This window comes from Abramis brama (assembly GCF_963993115.1).
Source record: "Abramis brama genome assembly, chromosome: 15".
NCBI classification, from domain to species: Eukaryota; Metazoa; Chordata; class Actinopteri; order Cypriniformes; family Leuciscidae; genus Abramis; species Abramis brama.
In genome coordinates this window covers 13,240,910-13,255,210 of record NC_139977.1, presented here as the reverse complement: position 1 = coordinate 13,255,210, position 14,301 = coordinate 13,240,910, and the positions used below count along the sequence as shown (strand labels likewise).

Sequence of the window (14,301 nt, the reverse complement as noted above, 5' to 3'; positions counted from 1 at the left end):
CCAAACGTAACTGCACCATGAGAGAAGAGGACCAACGACCCATGACCCAAGCCAGAGTTACAGCCACACCGGGCTGATCAAGATTATCATCTCCTTACCCCAACTTATGGGTATGAAACAGAAGGTAAACTACCTCACATAACAGATCACAGCGTCCCACAAGGAGCGGACCTGTGCTCAAAGCCTCACATACCAGCTAGAGACTGAGGTTCAAACCAGATTCAATGCAGCTGGACTGAGCAAGCAAAGGACCAGCACAGAACTGTCACCATGGCAACAACCCAGGGCCCCAGCAGGCCATGACCACCGCCTGCTATCTTTTCACTCTTCCAAAGGAGTCAGACTGTCTTTTCTTCAATTCAACTCATAAGAAAATTGTAACCTTACCATCACTGAATGGACAACGATCAACTCTTGGCCTTCTCGGTAAGTTCAGGGTGCTGCCATGTGCTCATCCGGAGAGAGAGGACTCTCTCTCCACCACAACAGAATCAAGGACAACCTCAGGAGTTCAACGTCTTCATTCAATGCAGAAGAAGTCCATCGCAACTCCCACCATTTGCTCTGCATGTCCTCTCCGGCCCAGGGCCGGCAGGCCACAATCTGCACTCCAGCCATGAGAACAGCGTCGAAATCATAGGCGTAATTTGCGGGTGGGACGGGTGGGACATGTCCCCACGACTTTTTGCTAAGGTCGATATTGTCCCCACCACTTTTGAAACATCTCGCGGCACGAATGTACCAATACAAATAAATAAAAAATATTCAGTTAACTAGCAGAGCATTCATTTCGTTAGTTTGTTAAATAAGAGGCGATCTAGCGCTGAAATGTGTTGTTTTGAAATCAAGTGATCAAAGTGCTCGTTGCCGCTGCGATCAGTGGCGCGGATACTGTGTTCTCTTGTGGCTCGCGCACAATCTTCACTCGGACGCGCACTTCAATCTGTTGTGGAGATTCTCTATTCGTTCCGGTGAAATTACAAAACAAAATGCACACAAATGTGTCCCTGCCTGATATTCAACCACTGATAAACAATCGGTTTTGATGAAAAAAAAAAAAAAAAAACCTTTTCGAGTGTGGATTAGAACCCAGAACCTCTGACACGCTTGGCAAAAGTTCTGCCACTGGACCATTTAAACACATACAAATGCCACTAACAACATATATTAGACCTCATTAAACGACAAAAACCCAATGTACTATTTAAATATCGATTGCTGGACATCGTAATGTTATTGTACATACATCTGATTTATTATCATTGTGTTAGCAATGTCCCACCCACTTTTTAAAACAAAGTTACGCCACTGGTCGAAATAACCATGCAAGTTCATCATATCTTCTCCATCCAGCGGAGAAGAAAATGATTGCAACTTGTACAGTAACATTTGGCACTCACAGACCCATCAACAAATTCAATTTTCAACCACTTCAAGAATTGTGTCCACTGCACAGACCATGCAAGTATCAATTTAATGAGGTGCTCTGAAAATGATAAGCTGATGGTTCTTTTCTCTCTCTTCTCTTCTGGCCTCAACTGCTGCTTCTTCAGGTTGATCTTGTGGGGACTCCCTTTTCCATAGTTCCATTTCCTGCTTCCGGTTCCATATCACTCACCATTTTACCTATGCATGTATGTATGTATGTTTGTTTAGTTTAGTTATGTTTGTGATTTAGTTAATAAAACTTGTGCACAATATGTATTTGGTTCTGATTCTCTGCTTGCAACAAAGTCTATTTTACGATCTTGATCTTGTTACATGCTCTAAGCGCTGTACATGCTAAGAAATAATTATTTTTCGGTGGCCATGAAAGATACGCTTTTCTTAGAATAAATGAATAATCAAAAGAGTTCATTGGACGAACTGATTAATTGATTGTAATATTAATTTAGCTATATCAAGTTAATCCAATTAACTGACCCAAATATTAATAAAGAGGACCCAAACATGATTTACATTTTAAACTATCTAAGAGCATATAACTCTCTAGTATGTCATTGTGTGCTGCACTGATCGTCATCGTAGAAATTAGTGCAATAACTAAGCCCTTATTAGAAAGGGAGGACCACATATTTTTGGCTAAATAGTGTACAACCTGCTAACTAACAGCAATAGCATGTAGAAAACCATGGCTCATGGCTGTGACAAAAGCAAAGGGTACTAGTTAAAAAGGGACAAGCCCTTATATGTTCATCCTCAATTTACAGTTTCAATAGGAAATTCGTCAGCACAGGAAAAAAACCTGAAAAGCCATTACATGGGAATCTACATAGCCTACTGAAAAAAAAAATAGATAGACATATCTTGAATCCCCAGAGACATTTCAGTGCTAAACAGCAGCACCATCAAAAAAATCAGCACCTTATTCTTTGCAAATAAACTGGACAGTGCAATATGAAAAAAAAAAATCTTTGCATGAAGTCATAACTCCTCCTCGTGGCAACAGACGGGATAAATGTGCACATGATGATAAGACGCTACTTCTGAAATGAACCAGTAGGCCTATTACTGGTGTAGTGTGTCATCTTCTGTTGTCTGTAATGTATCTCTGTGTTTTTTGTTTTACTGTTGCATTGAAGCATTTGAATGGTTTAGATTGTTTTGTTAGTTGATTAAAAAAATATATGTTTTCACTTTCCTGTTGTTCCAAAACTTCTCTTTTTCTTAAGTCATAAAAATATTTATGAGAAATTTAGTCTGAACATATTATATGAAATTTGTAAGAACATATCTGAGAATTACCAGTATCATTATTTATATACAAAAAAATCATTAGCGTATTAAATGTTATTTAATAGGAACTAATCAGAGATGGAAATGTTCAGATGTTGTTTGCTTGCTCAGTCACAGTGGGTGTGCTGTGTGGTTGGTTTTGGTTTTGCTCATTAGTGCATGCATCCTGTTTTTTTTGCAGGCTTCTAATAGTTTCATTTACAGCTAGATAACCACCACAGACGCATTTCATGGACCAGTCGATTACTTATTATTTACAATGTTCACGTTTGTCACGGTGATCTTAAGACCAAACATAATGGAAGAACCTTCAGAAGACCCTTGAAGACCAAGTAAAGGATTGAAGCCTCTTCCCTCATTGAGTTCAAGAAGAAAAGACATAAAACAGCAGCAAACTGTGGTTGGACTGACTGGAAGTGATCGACACAGAATTCGGGTCACAGATAAGTTTATTTCAATTAAACTTTTTGCTTGATAAGTTTTCATGGTTGTTTATTTATAATGCCTGTAATAGGCATGTAATAAATGTGTTGTTACACTTTTAGACTATATTAGTTTCAATAAAAGTTTGTGGCTCCTAATTATTATATCCAGGAATAATAGGAATTATATAGGTAAACAATATATGTATCATTTAAAAAGTGGTGTAATGATTATCACATTTTGAAATTTGCAATAGTCAGATTTTTACTCGTAGACTTTTATTGTTAATCTTTTCTTTGGAGGACCTTCGATAGACGGCGCACTTTTGTTGTTGTCCTTTGTTGAAAACAAAACACTGTTATGGTACGTGAAATATTTTTCTGGTATTAACAATGAAGCAGATATTGATAATGTTGATTAATTACTGAAGTTTTTATTGTGTGAAAACATTTATGTGACTGAAAAAAATAAGGCTGTTGCTGCATTAGCTATTAGCTATTAGCCTTGCGTCTTTGTAAACCGCTGTATGTTGCGTTTGTGGTTATGTGTTTAGATTCCATAAACTGGCAAAACAATTTCTGCCTTTATTATTTAGTTGCATTTTTTTATGACTTTTTTTATCGTTTCATTGACACTTGTTCATCAAGTTCAGGGGTGCCCAATCCTGCTCCTGCCGATCGACTGTCCTGCACAGTTCATCTCCAACCCTAAACTGCTTTGACCACTTAAATCGAGGCCTTCTTAATATTACAGTATTGATATTATATTTTGAATATTACTTTATAGCACCTGCAGTATCAAACATGCTTTATGTCAAACTTGTGGTGGAATGGTTTAAGTTCTGGTTAGGAAACCGAAGGTTGGAAACCCACAAGGCCCGATGCACAAGCTATCGCCATCACATATGATAAATTGAAAAATATTACAATACTAATTACTTGAGCAACATGGGTTTTCAAGTCTTAATTTTCTTATAATTCACACTCTGGACTACATCATCTGTGCTTCATTTGCATTTGTTTTCAGGGTTCGAAATGCAGCCACCCCCTTCAATCCACAGTGCGTCAAATTAAGGTATTTGTCCTTTGACAGTATAGTGTCTGTCTGTGAAATGGTTCATATTTTCAAAATGGCTGAAATCATACATTATAGAGCTTACAGCATCTAACAATTATGGCATTGTGTTATCCCTAATGAATAACTCACTATTAAATAATTGTTTTTGTCACAGTGCATCACATTTAGTCCTTGTTTCACAGATGGGGCTTAGATTAAGCCAGGAATAGTTCAATTAGGGCATTTAAGTAGCTTTTATTAAAAACAAAACAAAAAAAACATTACTTGTGTATTTTGAGACAAAACAAAATTGAGACAAATTTTAGTTTGGGACTAGACTTAAGCCTTGTCTGTGAAACCGGGGGTAAAGTTTTAAGTTTTTCAAAGCCTTCCTTTATTCATGACATGCTCTCATGACATTAACAAATCAAACTGCATATTTAGACTCCTTTCCAGTGTGTGGAAAACCCTAAAGGAATAGGTGGAGTGATAATGCATGATCAAGAGACATTCACCATTGACAAGCCACACTTGGTAGGTTAACATGCTTTACTGTTTTCACTCCTAATGAATGACTAGCGACTTAGTAAAAGACTTGTTTTGTCTTCTGCAGGTGGCAGTTCCTGATCATAGAGCCATGATTAGGTGAAATATTATATATATATTATATTCCTTGATAATTATATAGCACAAAGCCATTTCAGCAGTTTTCTCAATAGCAATGCTTAATTAATTTTGCTGCTGCTATTTATGTCTTGTAATCATATAGTACAACTGCACTAGTAACCATATCTTCCCTTAGGGGGAAAAGCTCCGTGAGACCAGTTCTGTCTTAAAGGCAAGTGAAGACAAGAAAGACAAATGCCTTCCAAGACATGAACATCTCTGCTCCCTTTATGGCTCAAATAAAGTCATTTCATTTTCACCTGACCTGTGTCATCTGTTAATAGCATTTCCCACAGAATTGAAAAGTGTCCATATTTGACTTTCAGGAGGTCTACAGTGCATCCGGAAAGTATTCACAGCACTTTACTTTTTTTCTTCTTTTTTTTTTACATTTTGTTATGTTACAGCCTTATTCCAAAATTGATTAAACTCATTATTTTCCTCAAAATTCTGCAAACAATACCCCATAATGTTGTCATTATGGGGTATTGTTTGTAGAATTTTGAGGAAAATAATGAATTTAATCAATTTTGGAATAAGGCTGTAACTAGGGGTGTGACGAGACGCTTACTCCACGAGACGAGACGAGACACGAGATTGGGTTCATGAGAACGAGACAAGACGAGATTTTTACACAATTTTTAAGAAATCCTCAATGATGAAATATATGAATGGAAAATAGTCTTTTTATTCAACTGAAAATCACAAAATGCAAAACAATTTATGTGCATTTTGAAATCAACTTGTAATGAATGTTATTTTACTTCTATTTTAATGAATTCTATGCAGTAAAGGACATGCAAACACTGCAAAATGTTTTGCTATAAACTCTACTTCTCCCTGTACGATTTCACATGAGAAATCTAACTCCTTTCCACAAATCGAACATAAAAAAATAAAACAGTATAAATAAAATAAATATAAATAACTGAAATAACACTTTAAATGCAAACAGTAAGTGTGTATCCATAATCAAAGTACTGCTCTCTCAAAACTACAAGTTCAAACAGAAACAATTTTTTTCTTCAAGCATGAAAAAGAGATAAATTAACTAAGATAAGCCTAAGATATGGTCATGTTCTTTTTCAAGAATATAAGCATGTCGACGATTTCTGGCAGCAGTTGAGACCTTTGGGCAGTAACTAGGGCTGCACGATATGAGGAAAAGCTGCGATGTGCGATAACATTGATTAATATTGCGATGTCGATATGACTTTAAGCTATACTGTTCCCATGTATTAGTGCTTTAATAGGTTCTTTGCGTGATAGGTCAAATGTTTATTACCTGCCTGGTTCAGATTACACTATTTTAGCGCGATTTTGGCACGATCCGTTTCGTGGAGACTCGTAAAGGACAACGGGCGTCGGGACGCAAGATTCGATCGTTTCATTTCGTATAGTGTGTCATAGTGGGCGACAACGCGTCTGTGATGCTTCACGACATCACGACAGAAAGACTAGCATGTTTAATTTTAACGGTCCTCCACGACGGGTTGAGTGTGAGCGAGAGTGAGTGAGAGTGCGGTTACAGTGAGTGTGCGTGTGTGCGCGCGCGCGAGTGATCGTGTGTGTGTGTGTGTGTGTGCGCGCGAGTGAGTGAGTGAGTGAGCGAGGGACAGTGAGTGTGTGTGTGTGCGGAGTGTGTGTGTGATTGGCCCGGCACACAAATGATTTAAAAGTGGCAGGGGCATCTTCAATACAAATTTCACCCTCACGCTCCATCACAACAACTCACGAGACAAAGTTTTTTTTTTTTTTTTTTTACTCACGAGACAAAGTTTCACCTCGACGAGAAATCTCGTCGCGTTTTAATCTCGCGAGATCTCGTAACACGAGATCTCGTCACACCCCTAGCTGTAACATAACAAAATGTGGAAAAAGTGAAGCACTGTGAATACTTTCCAGATGCACTGAATGTAGTGACCTAGAATATGTCATGTCCTCTCCTGAACTGAAGGAACAGAAAATCAGTCACAATTAAACATCCAATATTCAAGTACACAAAACAGTCCAATGCGCACAAACATAAAGGGCAATAGTGAGTACACTACAAAATACAGGACATCAATGTTTTTGATGAGATCATCAAAAAATGAGACGCTTTACATTAAAGGGTTATCAGTCCTATCTACCCTTGTGAAAAAAAGTAGCATACTTTTACAAAGAGTAGCCTACTTATTACAGAAGCAATACACTGTAAATGAATAAACTGATGTGCAAACTGAATTTCAGTTTACATTTATAATAAATACAGTTAGGTGAAATTAAGGGGGCTTTTTGACCCACTTATAGGACTTAATTACATCTTTATATTTAGTTTCTAATTACTTATATTGTCTGAAATATGTTTAAGTGTACTGTCGAATTAAGTGACAAACATATATGGTAAACAAAAATATACTTTAATATAATTTCTATTAAAATTTGTATGTCATGTATTTAAAAAAAATATTACACATTTGTAGTGATGAAGTTGCAATTTAGAACATTTAACACAGTATATTAACTAAGTTGAATTTATTATGAAATAACACACTATAGTTAAATTATAATCAAGTAAAGGAATAGAATAATATAATCACATGGAATAGATGTTGATGCCATTGAAATTCTGCAGCAGAGCGATGACATCTCAGATCATTATCTAGTCTCGTGTAAATTACATTTAGCCAAGGCTGCAAAGCCGACTCCGTGTTTCAAATATGTTAGACCTATTACTTCTGCCACTAAAGATTGCTTTATTAATAATCTTCCTGATCAGTTTCATCATCTCAGCATCCCAGATAACTTAGAAGAACTAGATATTGCAACAGAAACTTTTAACTCTCTCTTTTCCAGCACTTTAGACACAGTTGCTCCGTTGCACTTAAAGAAGATTAAAGAAAATAGTCCAACGCCGTGGTACAACGAGCACACCCGGGCCCTTAAGAAAGCAGCCAGAAAAATGGAGCGCAACTGGAAGAAAACAAAAGGTATTTCGGATTTCATTGAAAGAGAGCTCGATAACGTACAGAGAGGCTTTAAAAGCTGCTAGATCTGCTTATTTTACAACCCTATTAGAAGAAAATAAACATAATCCTAGGTATTTATTTGAAAAGGTGGCTAAACTAACGAAAAAGAAAGCTTCAAGCACCGAAGTTTCCAAGCAACACAGCAGTAATGACTTTATGAACTTCTTCACTTATAAGATTGATAATATCAGGGACAAAATTATAACTACACCTATTCAATTCATGTCCAGCCAAGAAGAGAGCCAGAGAGAGCGAGAACACCTTCCTTTATCCTCTTTGACCAGGTGACATGGGGGATGGGGGAGACCACCCTCAAATGGCTTCTATCCAACAAAAGGGGGGTGGCCTTATCTGGCCTTATGTCTGAACCAGTTTTTCTCTACACTTCTATAAACCTTATTTCCTTTTATTTTATCTATCTGGATATGAGATATCTGTACAACTCACTTTGAGACAGTTCAAATGACACCAAAAACATAACAGTCAATGATAAACATTCACATTAAACAATGTTCTTGTGTGAGTTCTTAGTTGTTTCTGAGAGGAAGTGAGGTTGTATGGGGGAGGTCAAATGTTAATTAGCCAGCAGGGCCCTTTTGTCTCATAGACCAGGCCTCAACCAGTATTTTCAGTCTTACAATCTCAACCAAAATTATGGTTTGGATCAAAACTCAACATTGTATCAATGTCCCCATGCTATCTGTACGATTTATTTCAACACTTTACTTACTTTGAAAATGAATGTATGTTAGTAGATTTAGTAACAATAAATAAAATGCAAGTAAAAAGCATGCTAAAAACAGAAATACATTATATGCACCATTGTATTGAAACTCAGAGAGTTCATGCATGTCAAACACACAAGACTTCTGTATAGGACACACCTTGTGTTTTCTCTCTAATAAGGAAGCATCAATTAACTACTGAGAAGCCCACATGAAAAACCAAAATGGGCGTATACCAATTAGTGCCAATTTTCAAACTACAATTGGTGTTTTTCAACCATTTTTCAAAAGACTTGCTAAAATCACGAGGGCCCACCCCTAAACCAAACCCCCAGTGTATTAGAGCAAATGAGGTAACACCACTGAAAGTGCCCATCATGAACTGAAACGTCCCACTGATTGGGAAACACCCAGTAGTGTTTTGCACAGATACATGCCTGCAAGATCTTGTGCTCATAAACTAAGACTCACTGTTAGTTCAATGTCACCCCAGTCTTCACCCATGTGTGCTGTTCCCTTTCATCTAAATTTCAATGCTGATCCAACACACTTTAAACATTGAAATTTTGATGTCAACCAAAATGATGGTTTGGATCAAAACTCAACATTGAATCAATGTTACCATGCTGTCTGGGAAGTGATGTCTGATTCATGAACGAATCATTCAAATGGGTTTGTGAAAAGAAACCAAAAATTTTAAAACTCAAATAGTTTCAGTGTTTTTCTCACTGTAAAAAAAAAAAAAAAAAAAATGCTGCATTCAATTTTTTAAGTACAATCAACTTGGATGTCTAAGTGATTTCAAATTAAGTTACATTAAACTGACTTTAAAATTTTTTTAAAACTCTTGTAGTCAATAACTTATTCTTTTAATGGCTTAACTTATTTTGATGAGTTAAAGCATGTAAAAAACATATGTTGTCATAACTTATTGATCATATCATATTTAAATTTTACACTGTAAAAAAGTTGCTGCTGCTTTAAATTTTTTGTACTTTAAAGTACAATCAACTTGAATTTTTAAGTCATTTTAACTCAAATGACAATAAATTGACTTAAAAATATTAGTTGAATATATTAGTAACATAAAAAACATATGTTCTCATAACGTATGGATTATAGAATTTAGTACATTTTACCATGATTAAGTCAGTTGTGTAGCCTGACGTCGTCATACTCAGATTCTGGTCAGAATCTCCCCACCTAAAAATGTTGTGGGCGGGGCTAAGTTCGGCTGGCATCCAGGCTATCAATTGTGTTGTCGGGAAACAAATTTTTTTATAATTTTGTAGTGATTAGTACTAGATTGGGTTATTGTAAGTAGTTCAGGTTTTTAAACTGATCCTTTACCAAGAATTGAGAACTGATGACTGCTGACTTTCTAGGTCATGTGGAACTGGCAAAATTGCATTTATCGGTTGAGGTTTTCCTGTTTTTGACCTATATGTGATTGCTTCTTCTGTAATTAATCATCACTTCATATGTAAGATCTGAGCAATTTTGATTTCATGCCTTCTCATGATGAACGTGATGCTATACAGAAGATAATCAGTATGCAGTAACATGCTTTTATTTTGAGACCTACATTCAAATAATTTCAAGTCATCGTAGAAGAATGTCCTGTAGACTTCATTTTGATTGTTTTATAGGGTATGTATATATTTCACAAATATATATATATATATATATATATATATATATATATATAGCCTATATTAAATCTAATTTCACTATTGGAACATGTGGATTTGATATAAAATGAACTCAATGGACTACTATTTCAAATTCAGAGACGACAACTAATGTACAGCATCTGCTGTGATGTTTGGAGGTAAATTCTTTTTTCTTCTTGCTATTTCAAATAAATTAACATACAAATGATTGTATATTAAATAGCAGATTTGATTAATCAGTGATACAGAGAAGTATCAGTGTTTTAAATTGTGTATTAATAAGATGTTTTTACAGCAATTTAATGCTGTGAAAAAAAGCTTTTTTAGAAAACAGCAACAAGTGTAAGACTGAAAATAAAATAAATGTTTGAAATTCTTGAGACAGGCCTTAGTTTATTAATTTGTTTACATAAATTGAAGGGATGTACAGTGCCTTATCTGTTTAAAGATGTACAGTAAGCCAGGGACATACATGATATTCCCAGATAAAGCCGCACATCTCACAGTATTGACATGATGTTTTCTAGGAGTAAAGTACCTAAAGGTAAAATGCTCAATCTTGCCAAACTAAGCTCTGTTAACTTCTATATTATTGTGATTTAAAAAAAAAAAATCCCACCATGGATTTCTCCCTTTTTAAAGCTTAACAATAACAGGAATATAATTGTTCCGTATCACAAGGATTTGCTACTTGTTGACTGGTATGTTTTAATAGTTTCATTTAATTTACATGCCATATGTAATACTTAATACGTTCAGACGCTGAAGGTACAATAAAGCCCAATGACACTTGTAACTTTTTCTGTTCATTTTTTTATTTTTATTTTATTTACCTTTTATGATTATTTTTCATTTCTTTTATGTAAAGCACTTTCGATACCATTTTGAATGAAACGGTATTACATAAACGTTGCTTGCTTTGCCTAGTTTTGCTGTTGATGCTTTTATATGTTTGGAACAGTAGCTGATGAAACATATTAAATCATCAAATTCTTTTGACAAGTATATGAAGGTTTTGGTGATATGTACGAATGTGCGAATCCACAAAAGGTCGCGATTTAGTCACATGGGTAATTACCCGGAAGAATAAAATTTATATGCAGTTGGTCAGTGATTACGATTGTTGAAAGACAATCCACAAAAAAAACACCAAAAACTGTTAATCATAATATTTCAGTAATTCACTGTGTTTATACATCTTTATTCGACAACTTGGCTCAGATTGTCAACATAATGGTAAGGCAAATGGTGAGTGCTAACACTGTGCTAATAAGTGCTTTAAAAAAAGCGCAAAGATTTGAGTTAAACATTACATGTTTTATATATTCTAAACTGTAATATTTGCTTTCCTTTTAAAATAGTAATAATGTTTTTCATTACATAAGGGTACAACTTGCTGCAAATACACTCTCTTGCCGGAAGATGATGTGACTGATGAAGCTCAGGTATATAATTCATAAAGAGACAGAATTATTTTAGGATTTTAGATAATCTCTACAAATGCCTGCATGCATCTTTCAGATTTCTGTCCAATGTAAGGAGAACCCTGAGGGTCAAGACGGAATGGTGGTATTTGACATGGAAGCCTTTCCGATGGTCAACATCCTCTGTGTAGAAGATCTTCCTAAAGTCAAAATAAAAAGCAGTAGCTCAGCAGATCGGAATTTGAAAGCTTCACATCAATTTTGTCATGGAAATGTCTTGAAATTTTGAATAATTAAAAATTTTAAACACCAATAAAATGTAGTTATTTTTTGTATTTCAGACGTTTTTATTCTGTTCTCAAGACTATAGAACTGATATAAGACCACACACTTGCTATACTTCTAGCTAATACCATCAAACTGGTCTTCTATCTTATTATAATATTACCGCCCCTTAATCTGCATGTTTCCACCCACAGCGCTGCCATTTGGTTTACAACAGTGTTACCAGTTCTAATCAGGGGGGTAATCCAGCATCCGAAAAGCGTACCATCCCCGGGGGCTGCCATTGGCTAACAAGCCATCACCTGCTGTTAGCATTCCATTGACTCCCGTTCATTTTGGCGTCACTTTGACAGCGAATAACTTTACATCTGAGGCGTTTAAAGACTCTATTTGTCCATTGTTTATTTCTAAAGAAACACGACAATGTATAAAAGGCTCCATTACCTTGTATCTTATGGCCCCGTAGAAGCAGTTTTTGTAAAAATAGGCTAACGATTGCATCATAACCACGCGACACTGGAAATTACCATATAGACAGGAGGAGAAGCTTGCAGTCAATCGGGGGGACGTGGAGGCATAAAATCCGATAAAGTCAAGGGAGAAGCCCATAGAGAGTCATAAAGTTGCTCCTGCTCCTAGCTCATGGACAGCTCCTACTCATGCTCTCCGTCTCTGCTTTTCTGAATAATAAGGAAATTAGTAGAAATGAATTCTTGCCATATGGCAACTCTGTTCCAAGATGCGTTTGGTCGATCGGATCAAAAGTAGTGGTGTTTTAATCCATCTCTTTTGTCCACTTTCTGTCCTGATTTCTTTGAGTTGAGGGTCTATGGGTAGGTAAATGTATGATTTTTGTTAGATCTTTCGATCTAATGGACAAAATAAGCATGCCAAATTTACATATGAACGTGATCAGAGACTAACCAAATTTGGGTCTCCAGTCAACAAAGTTTAAATCCTGTCTATTTTGTTTAAGCAAGAGAGCAGGCAGTCTTTTGTGGCTGTTTGAACACATTCGACAACATGAGCGTTTACACTACGAAACAATCCAGTCTAATGTGTTTTTGACTACCTCTGGAAGTAGTCGAAAGTGGAAAAGCTCAAAACGATTTTGACTTAGTTTACACCTGTATTTAGTGTCATCCACTTGTGATCCGATTGGCCAAAACACATCTTAATTCTCTGTGTAAACAGGGCTAAAAAGATGAGGTGCTGATTTCAGCTCTTATGCAAATGACCGATGACTTCAAAGTGAAGTGAGAGATTACCAAAAAGTACTAATAAATTATGTAACTGGTACGTTGTGTGTCTGCTGGGAAGGATTTACATGCAGGTATGATCTTCATTCTGTTCATCAGGATCAGTGTCCATGTTTTATTAACAGTTCACGAGTTCATACGTACATATAATTAATTAGACTAAAGGTTATGCATATTTGGCGTGCTGTCCGAGGGGAGGGCTCCGAGTTTGGAATTTGGCCTGAACCCAGAGTACTTCCCCCATCCCAGGTTGGGATATGAGTTAGAAGTGAGGAGATGGGGTGGTAGCGGGATGCTGGAAAACTGTCATGGAAACGAGGTAAGTTTGCTGTATATATACACCTCTTATTTTGCTAATTGAGTTGATTAACTGAATGTGCTCCTCCCATGTTAATTAGGTTGATTATCTGAACATGCTCCTCCCAAAAATTGTTAATAAAAACTTAATTTCATGTTAGTAGTTTCCATAACCTTAACCCAAAATACCACTTTATTTTAACTTTGTGTGATTTTCTATATTTTTGATGACTGTGGTGGATCATACCTGCTTTATTGAAATAATAAAAACTACTTTGGGACTGCTGTTAATAACTTAACCTTATACTGTTTATTCATCAGTTTTAGTGAAATTCTTTCAATTTATGTTTATGTTAAGTAACGTGGGATGGTACTTGTGTGTGTCGCAATTTTTGAGAAATAAATTAGCTTGGTCCCAAGTCCTAAAAATTTGGTTTGCAGCTTAATTATCATGGAAAAAACTGTGGGTCCCACTCCAAACCAATTGAGAACCACTGACCTAAAATATGTCATGTCCCCTCCCGAATGAAGGAACAGTAAATCAGAAAAAAATTAAACATCCAACACTCAAACCACAAACCACACTATCAGTACACTATATAGTCCAATGCACACAAAAATAGAGCAATAGTGAGTACACTACAAAATGCACCAAGAAGCAGAGAGATTCCTGCTTGCTACATGCTAACACTCTTCATTAACCCACTTACCTTACTCTAAACAGGGAGGCTAGTATACTCATTTTT

General features: G+C 36.0%; 2 long non-coding RNA genes across 2 annotated transcripts; both read left to right on the top strand.

The window, feature by feature from the left end:
* The first annotated feature begins 2,932 nt into the window (after positions 1 to 2,932).
* LOC311097310 lies at positions 2,933 to 5,145 on the top strand. The gene is made up of 4 exons (XR_014609233.1): positions 2,933 to 4,233; positions 4,660 to 4,749; positions 4,829 to 4,860; positions 5,018 to 5,145. It is a non-coding gene; the product is annotated as an uncharacterized lncRNA (long non-coding RNA).
* Positions 5,146 to 9,668: 4,523 nt separating this feature from the next.
* LOC311097230 lies at positions 9,669 to 12,025 on the top strand. The gene is made up of 4 exons (XR_014609212.1): positions 9,669 to 10,267; positions 10,408 to 10,448; positions 11,676 to 11,735; positions 11,812 to 12,025. It is a non-coding gene; the product is annotated as an uncharacterized lncRNA (long non-coding RNA).
* Positions 12,026 to 14,301: the final 2,276 nt, after the last annotated feature.